This window comes from Octopus sinensis, linkage group LG3, assembly GCF_006345805.1.
Source record: "Octopus sinensis linkage group LG3, ASM634580v1, whole genome shotgun sequence".
Taxonomy (NCBI): Eukaryota; Metazoa; Mollusca; class Cephalopoda; order Octopoda; family Octopodidae; genus Octopus; species Octopus sinensis.
Window position 1 is genome coordinate 90,063,236 of NC_042999.1, and position 9,589 is coordinate 90,072,824.

Below are 9,589 nucleotides of genomic sequence, written 5' to 3' on the forward strand. Positions count from 1 at the left end.
CTAAATCTCCCTCGAAGAACACCCAACTATCTTGAAAAGAGAATACATTAGATAGTGTAGTACTACATATTACTAAAAAGACATGGTTAGACTATTTCAGATCAGGATTGATTGAGAGCAAGGCAACAGCCACTGAATAAAACAGGAGTATATTGGATTGTGAAAAAAGCAACATTTCCAGATAATTATATAATAATAATACTAATAATAATAATAATGAATGAAATTATTGTAAACTATTGGATGTTAGGGTGTGTAGTATAGTCCTCAACTAGCATATCTGTAGAATTGGATTCACTGCACATAGGACCATAGTTCTGATAAACTGACAAGAGCTCAGCATTCAATAACCCCATCAAATTTTTTATCATTGTGGAAATAAAAAGGGCACAGGCAATTTATTACTGAGGTACAGAGATGAAAGTGAAGCTCTTTCAAGTAAAACTTCAAATTTTCAGCATGCCATGCAGTTCTGCAAACAATGTGACATGTGCTTAGTCTGAGATAATGTAGAACTACTAATAAACTAAAAAGGATATTAACTAGTTTTACCCTTCACTTCCTACTATCATTCCCTAACCATACACCATCCACATGCAAAATCTGCATTGATTCCATTACAAAGATCTTGAAAACACCTTTCAATGGGACCATGTCAACTTTGTCTCTTTTAACAATAAACCTCAAGCAATAATCACACAGAAAAAATACCATTGCACCATTGAGCACCACTCAATGACAGCCCTTGTAGTTACTCCACATGTTGGGCACCAACATCAACAGAGTATCTCAAGTGACAAAAGCACAGCCTTAGTATAGTCAGGATCACATCTCAAAGATTAGACCTTCCCTCTAGGGCCAAGAGATATTTCAACCGCTCTTTCTCTTCAAGATTCAAGTGAAACTCACAAAAGAGGACTGCTCCCACATTAGTGCTGCTATGCACAGAGTTTCTGAATCACATCCAGGGAGAGATCATTCAGCTGATTGACACTCCAGAGACAATCCAGTTTTCCCCACGGACATGCTGTCTCCTCTCTCGATCTTTTCTCTCACTATTTTAATGGCCTCTACCCTTCAGAGTTGGCTAGTCCCCTATCCATCCATACTAGTAATAACTAAATGAAATATTATTCATGTTACATGTGAATGCAAATACATTGATGTTAAAAGGGTTAATACACTAAACTTCAGCTCTTTATATTGTTTTTCTTACTGATCTTACCACTTAGGATTCTGAGCTTTCCTGAATTACAAGGAAAAATCATCATCATCATCATCATCGTTTAACGTCCACTTTCCATGCTAGCATGGGTTGGATGATTTGACTAAAGACTGGTGAGCCAGATGGCTACACAAGGCTCCAAACTGATCTGGCAGAGTTTCTACAGCTGGATGTCCTTCCTCATGCGAACCACTCCGAGAGTGTAGAGGGTGCTTTTAGATGCCACTGGTACAAGTGCCAGTCAAGCGGTACTGGCAATGGCCACACTCAAATGGTGTTTTTTAATACCACCTGCACAGGAGCCAGTCCAGCAGCACTGGCAAGGACCTCGCTTGAATGTTTTTTCACGTGCCAGTAAGGCTACGCTGGTAATGATTCCACACAAATAGTACTTTTTACATGCCACCGGCATGGAAGCCAGTCAGCTGCACTAGCAACGATCATGCTTGGATGGTGCTCTTAGTGCTCCACTGGCACGGGTGCCAGTCATCAAATTTGATTCAATTTCGATTTCACTTGCCTCAACAGGTCTTCGCAAGCAGAGTTTAGTGTCCAATGAAGGAAAGGTACATATAAGTGGACTGGTTACACCCCTGGCATAGGCTACTGGTTATGGTCTCACTTGGCTTGCTGGGTCTTCTCATGCACTGGCAACGATCATGCTAGGATGGTGCTTTAGTGCTCCACTGGCACGGGTGCCAGTCATCGAATTTGATTCAATTTCGATTTCACTTGCCTCAACAGGCCTTCGCAAGCAGAGTTTAGTGTCCAATGAAGGAAAGGTACATATAAGTGGGCTGGTTACACCCCTGGCATAGGCTACGGGTTATGGTCTCACTTGGCTTGCCGGGTCTTCTCATGCACTGCATATTTCCAAAGGTCATGATCACTAGTCATTGCTTCGGTGAGGCCTAATGTTCGAAGGTCGTGCTTTACCACCTCATCCTAGGTCTTCCTGCGTCTACCTCTTCCACAGGTTCCTTCAACTGCTAGGGTGTGGCACTTTTTCACACAGCTATCCTCATCCATTCTCACCACATGACCATACCAGTGCAGTCGTCTCTCTTGCACACCACATCTGATGCTTCTTAGGTCCAACTTTTCTCTCAAGGTACTTCCACCCTGTCAAGTATGCACACTGACATTACACATCTAGCATGTTTTTTTGTAATTGAATAATTATTTAAATTCTTACTAATCAAGAAAATTTCATTGAAATTAAACCTGAAATCATAGAACAAGGCTGTATTGACAGAGGACTAGACAACTAAGAAGTTAATGTTTCATGTCCTATTACCAGTACTATTTTTTGTTTATTTTTTTTGCTTTTGGCGGGAGGGGAAGTATCCATAGCTTTCTCAAATCCTCTGAGACCAGTATATATTTGATGTTATTAACATTCCATCTTTGTATAGTGGCATGGGTTGAACAAGTCAGAAGTATGGCATGGCATTCATTGCCTTCATTCTATGTTATTTCAATTATGAATTTCAACATCCTCAGGTCTGATTTCACATCATCACAGACCTTTAATTAAGGCATCTTCCAGTTATTAAGTGTTTTTATTTATCATACCTTATTACAAGTGATGCAGCTGACCAGTGCCTGAAGGTTCATTTACAGCTGTTGGTAAAAATATACTCAATGTGTAACTGATATATAGTTGCCAACAGCCCAGTCTACTTAGATGTAAATAAGTATCCTGCAGGATACTGTTTACTGAGATAAGAACCAGTACCACAGTATAGTTGCTAAGTATTTTATTAGGTTGCACTGCTCAACAAAAATACTTCCATGTACGCATAAAAAAATACAGCTGAAAATTGCATGTGAGGTTTTAAGAGGCGGGTGCTGAAAAGTTCCTGGTTTTGGGTAAAAGAAAATACAATACAATGATTTTATTCAAGATACACTCCTCTCAGATTCACACACTTATTGTAGCAGTCCCTCAGTGTTTCTAAGCCCTGTAGAAGAAGGTTAGGTGTCTAAGCAGGCCTATCATGATACCTTTAAGACAGGAACTTTACAGCACCCTTTTGTAAGTAGCTTTCCAATAACTTAACAGATAATGGAATTGCATGTGAATTATATCATGCTCAAACAACAATTATTTATTGCTGCACATAATTCAATAATCATATAATTAATTGAATTATGAAAAATTGTAGTAGTAACAATATCAACAATAAGAAAAAAAAAAATGAAAGTTTAAAAAATAACTCCAGAAACAAATTAGCGAGTTAATAAATTTTATTTATCATTTATCATGGTGATGGTAGCAGCAGCAATATTAAAATATTTATTACGAAAAAGAAAGTTATTACTTACAACTGTAAAGGCAAGCATGGAATAAAATGGCAGATTAGAGTAAATAAATATAGTCAAAAAATACATCAATGAGGATAAAAGATAGAAATATGAAAAGTTCTAAACTAACATCAAAAATATCTAGATAATTTTCAAAAAACAACTTTTTACACAAAAGATGTATGATATAGTTATAAAATGGAGTAATATACCAACTATGGACAATAGAAAAAATGGCCCAACTACAAAAATACTTTTATAATATCATAGAGATATGCATCATTTTGAATATACAACTAAAATATTGTTTTAAATGTTAAGTATGAAATATATACACATGTATATAATATTAATTACACACACGCACACACATACACACACAACATGCACAGACACACATATAATACTATTATTGTTTAATTGGAAGTAAATTTTGATATGAATTTTTATGTGCTATTGCAGCACAGAGTTTGCATGCTAGAGAAAAAGAATACAATAAACTCTTCGTGGACTACAAGTCTCCAAAGAGCCACTGCTCAAATTAGGTTTCTGCAGTGTTATCCCTTTTTAGATGTTGTACTGTCATAGGGAAGTCTCCTTAAAAAGTGAGCACTGAAAAAAAAAAAAAAAAAAAAGAGCAAATCTGGAATTAAGTGTCTTAGCAAAAAAAAAAAAAAAAAGGGCCAGTGGGATATAAACACACAAATGGGTTGTTTGTTTCTTCCATTTTAAGTGTTCTTGAGATTCAAAGAAGACAGAGAGATGGTTGCCAAAACAACAAAAACAAGCTAAGTACATGAATAATCTGTTTTAAAGATGAAAAAGAAACGTAAGATTCTCATTTTGTAACAGGCTGATATTCTCTTCCAAATGAAGGGAAAAGTCCATGGCTATCACAGTAGACTAGAAGACTGTCAAAGAAAATTAAAATATGATTGAATGGATGATAAATGGAAATAATTTCAAGATAAAAATAATTTATATATCACATAGCAGGTGACATGTTATATATTTATATCATGTAGTGTTATTATCACACAGTGAGTTGGGTGTTGTGTGCTTTATATATCCCAAAGTGTGTTATATGGTACAACATGCTATACTTCATACAGTATATATCACACAGTTTAAAAAGTCAAATGTATTTATGTGTACACATCACACGAGTTCTTTCATCATATACTGCATATTTGAATGGTAGAGTTAATTCCTTGCCCAGTTTAACACTACTGCCTGGCCTTTGGATACCTTTAGCCAAATTTACTGTTTTAAACATTTAGGGTAGCTTTCCAATCAGAGGATAACTTCCTCTTACCAGTCCTAGAGGACCTCAAAAGGGTTATAGGTGCTTCCCTATTTCCTTTGGCAATACTAAAAAAAAAAAAAGATATATATATATATATATAGTAGTACAGTCTATACATCATTTAGTATATTATTAATCACACACATTGTATCATGACATAGTAATACATATTTCATTATATATCATGACACGCATCACATATTTCATTATATATCACATAGTATATATTAAAAGTCAGCATGTTACATATTCCTCTTTGTGTTATCTGTTTTAAGTTTCATTTGTAACAGAGAGAGAAATTACTTATAAACAAAATTTTACTTGTATATTCGACATTGACAGAGATAGTAGAATGGTTAACATACCACTACAGATGTCAGCATAAAAAAGTGAGATTTAAAACTATTATCACAAAACATTCCAAGACACTTTAAGTAAAAACTACTAAAATTGTTTAGTGCAAGTCTAAAGACGAAAAATAATTGAAAGTGTACAGGTAGGTCAATTCAAATTTTCAATATCAATTTGGTGTGTGAGATTATAAGTTGAAGTTAGATATAAACTGAAGATTCAGTGTGTTTCATGTCAATATGATTCTTTTGGTAACACTATCTTAACACAACCATGCCATTATGGTGTTGAGGATAACAACAATGAAATAATAACAACTGTTAGAATGATAATAATGATTTCTCATTTAAGTACAAGCCCAGTCATTTTGAAGGGGAATTGGTTTGTCAAGACCACTGAACCCCAGTGTTTGACTAATACTTTATTTTATTGATCCCGGAAGAATGAAAGGCAAAATAAACCTCAGTGGTATTTTAACTCAGAATGTTAAGAGCCCAAAGAAATGTCACAGAGCATTTTGTCCATTCCAATAATTTTAACCATAATAATTTCTTTTTATCAAGAAAGACCAGAAACTTGAGGGAGGGAGCAGTTGATTATATCAATGAGTACTCAGCTGCTAGTTTATTTTATCAACCTCAAAAAGATGAAAGGCAAAGTTGACTTTGGTGGGATTTGAACTTAGAACATAAAAAGCCATAACTAAATATCACACGGCAGTTTGTCAAACACTGAAACAGATTTACCAATCTACTACTCCAGAATGATAATAATAATTCTTTCTATTGAAGGCACAAGGCCTGAAATTTTATGGGAAAGGACTAGTCAATCACATCAACTCCAGTGTTTCACTGGTACTTAATTTATCGACCCCAAAAGGATGAAAGGCAAAGTCGACCTGGATGGCCTAATAATAATAATCAGGTAAATGGATATAGCTGATAAAGTTAAATCAGTACTTAACTCAAACTTTATTTTCTCAACTCACATAGAATGAAAGTCAAATTTGAACTTGGCAGGATTCGAACATAGAATATAAAGGAAAACAACTACTAACTGCAATTTTGTCTAGCACTCAGTGATTTCATTGCCCTTAACCTAAAAATAATTATTTCAAATTCAGGCACAAAGCCAACTGTTTTGAGAGGAGGAGGATGCTAGTTAATTCATTAATCCCAGTATTAAACTGGTACTTTATTTTTATCAATGCACCCAAAAGGCTTAGTTGCAAAAGTGCTTGTGTGGGAATGAGTAAGAAAGGACCCATGCACTCTGGATAGTTAAGATACAACAGTTCATTAATTTAATTCAGTTTTTATTAGCAGTTTATTGTTTTTATGCTTTACATAATCAGAGTCCATCTCCTTGCAAATCTGCATTTGATCTTTTCCAAGATCATGTTGCAAAGCATCTAATAAAAAATCTATCAGTTGATCATTCACTATATATGTAAAAAATTACAAGTTTCCAGAGGGAGATGGCGTCCTTCACACATTCCACTCACCTTCCTTAAGGAGGTAAACTTCGCTTTTTAAGGGTCTTTTTCTTTTTTGATTTTACTCTTTCCACTGACTTTGATAGTCTTTCACCTCATTCCATTGTTTATCTGCTCTACATCACAAAACAATGGGATTGTGTTGTTAATCAAGGCAGGAGGAGAGGAGTCCTTGATTGCTAGCTTTTAAGAGGTGGTCTATTCTGTTATTTTGGTAACCTTGACAAGTGGTGCTTTGGAAAAAGGAATTTCAGTGGCCTGCTATTGTTGACACTGTCTCTGCTGTTCCTGATTCTTGAATTCTTCCAGAAAGAGCTGCTGAAAAGGACCTTATTGTCACACAAGCAGCTTGGCTTCTACCTTGCATTGCCAGTCTCACTGATGTTATTTCTGCACCCCCAGTTTGGTACAGCTCTGAATTGGCCCTGCAGGCTTTGGGGATCATTAAGACTTGGATATCTACATAAACCTCTCCTGCCCATACCATTTCTAGTCACTTCTGCACTCACACATATCCATACTGTTTTGCAAAAGGTAGTCATCAATTTAGCTTGCTTTCTTGCTCTGTCCTCAGTTTAAACAAACTAGGCCTTAAGCCTTATTTCAACCATGAGAAGAGACATCACTTCAGACACTGGTTATGGCAAACCTCCAGATGTTGCTTTAAGGGCATAAAAAAAAGCCTTTTTTTTTCAGGTGGTAGTGGTGGTGGAAAGTTGTGATGCAAAGATATGTGACTTCCTTCTTGTTTGCTCTTGAGTAAAGTCATCAGGTAGGGAGGTATATAATATTTTTGTTACATATTTCTGCTATGTAGATTTTTCTCTGCTTGGTCACATATATTTAGCTCCTCTTAAAAGTGCTAGTGAAAAAATTGCTTTTCCTGTCAGTGTTGCTCAAAACAACACTTTCACCAATTAAATTTGACTTGTTTTTTCAACAAAAAAAGTGTGTTGTTGTTGTAACAGTAACATTTAAATTAGCATTTTAAAATGTTAAAATATTCTTTTGTGTGTATATGAGTTTTACTAAAAGTTTTGTTGTTTAGCAGTCTCATTTTCACTCTATGCTTCTCTGTTGGAAAGTCATTTCAAGTTAAATAAAAATTATAGCCCTTTTGTCTCTCCCTGGTATGGAAGTAAATGTCTAATGTATACCATGTATCTCAATTGAAAATTATTTTTAAAAACAAATATTTTCTTTTCATTTACATTAATTGAAGAGTTTTGCAACACATGTATACATAGCAAACATGATGATAATCATACCTCCATAAATTAAAGAAGTTCATAAAATTGGAACTAATCAATGAATTGAGAAGTTTAAATGAATAGAAGATAACTTTCTGCTGGAAAAAATAGTTATCTAAAAAATAGACAGAAAATCTGGTATAAAATTATATACTCCTGTACGTATGTATATGAGTGTGTGTGTGTGTGTGTGTATAAACCCCCAAATTCCTATATTGGATATGAACTCCTGAGTTGTTAGTCTAGTTTTTTATTCACATCACACTTTTCTATCATCATCATCATGACGATTTCCACCATGGAATAGTTATGTTCTACAATGATTAGAGTTTATGAATGCAAATTTTGAAAAAGTAAGCAATAAAAGCTAAAAAAAAAAAAAAGATTTTGTTTTTTTCTATTTACTAAGTTTAGGTTTACAATCAATAATCAACAAACTATTGTTGAGGTTGTATTGTTTTGTGTTGAAATAATTCAGTGAAAAGACATCAGAGCAAAACATGGATAATTACTTTTGTTCAAAAATACTAGCTTTATGCAAGAAAAGATTTGGTTTAATAATAGCAACAGAGCAAAGCTGGATAAGAATGACGGGAAACATTGAGCACAGAGAAAGCAAAAATAAATTAATATCATTAGAAGAAGTTCTCTTACAGAAGACAATGATATGGAAGAAATGAGAACATTTCAGTGCTAGGCACAGAAACAAAAATGATTTCTAACAGCAATGATTCAGAAAAAAATAGACTTTATTTAATAACTTCCATCTGGACATGAGTGAGAGAAAACTGTGATATCTAATTTTAAATTTCATGAAGATTAAGATAAAAATAACAGAATAGAAACTTTGGCATCATTTTTTTCTCCTGGTTTTTACTTTTATGCCATACAAAACCTGAGACTAATAGCCTTTGTTTATAGACACACATGATATAAGCAAAAGGAAAACAGAGCAATAGTTTTATGAAAGACAAGATTCTCAAATCACAAAGGTAAAGGTGCATTGGGTAAATCTCAAAAATTGGAAATTTTACATTTTTTAAAAAGCAGAATAAATATTATACATTTTAAAATTTATTTTGTTGCACTATGAATGAATGGAAAAGCCCAGAGTTTATTATGGTTGTTAATCTGTTATTGTATGCATATTTTAAACAGATGAGATATATTTTAATCAAACTGATAAATATTCACCACTGAACAAGTATAAACCAACAAAAGAACAATAAAATTTCTACATGCATTAAGCTCTATTTTTTCTATTCAGTCATGGATTATTAGTTAGGTTTACCCAGAGCTATATTTAGCTCCATAACAATTATGTACAATCCTGACAAACCTGAAATAGGACAACTATGTTTATTGGTCCATTCATTTTCAGAACAGGAAGGGGTACAATGAGAGGGTTGGGGGGAACAGCAGATAAATATAAATCAGACTGGTTAAGAGTGTGTTCTATATTTTGAGTCACCATTATCATACTTGAATGGGAATATTAACAATATGAAATAAAATCAGAAGCTATTGAACAGAATATATGTTTAAATAGGAACAGGGTTCCAGGACAATTAATAGAAATGAAATAAAGATGGTTCTTTGAAAAATTCATATTACAATTTCCTACAGATTTTATTTTACATAGATTTCTCATTACC

General features: G+C 34.1%; 1 protein-coding gene across 2 annotated transcripts in view; it reads right to left on the reverse strand.

Annotated features, from left to right (window-relative positions):
* Positions 1 to 3,538: 3,538 nt before the first annotated feature.
* Positions 3,539 to 9,589, reverse strand: part of LOC115209267 (trophoblast glycoprotein) — a 16,161-nt gene continuing 10,110 nt past the window's right edge. Inside the window, exon 2 of one of the 2 annotated variants that reach the window (XM_036501155.1) lies at positions 3,539 to 3,555. The gene's annotated coding sequence lies outside the window, so the exon portion shown is untranslated. Of the gene's footprint in view, positions 3,556 to 4,023; positions 4,904 to 9,589 lie in introns of those variants that run through there. The other variant, XM_029777569.2, reaches the window with a different exon arrangement.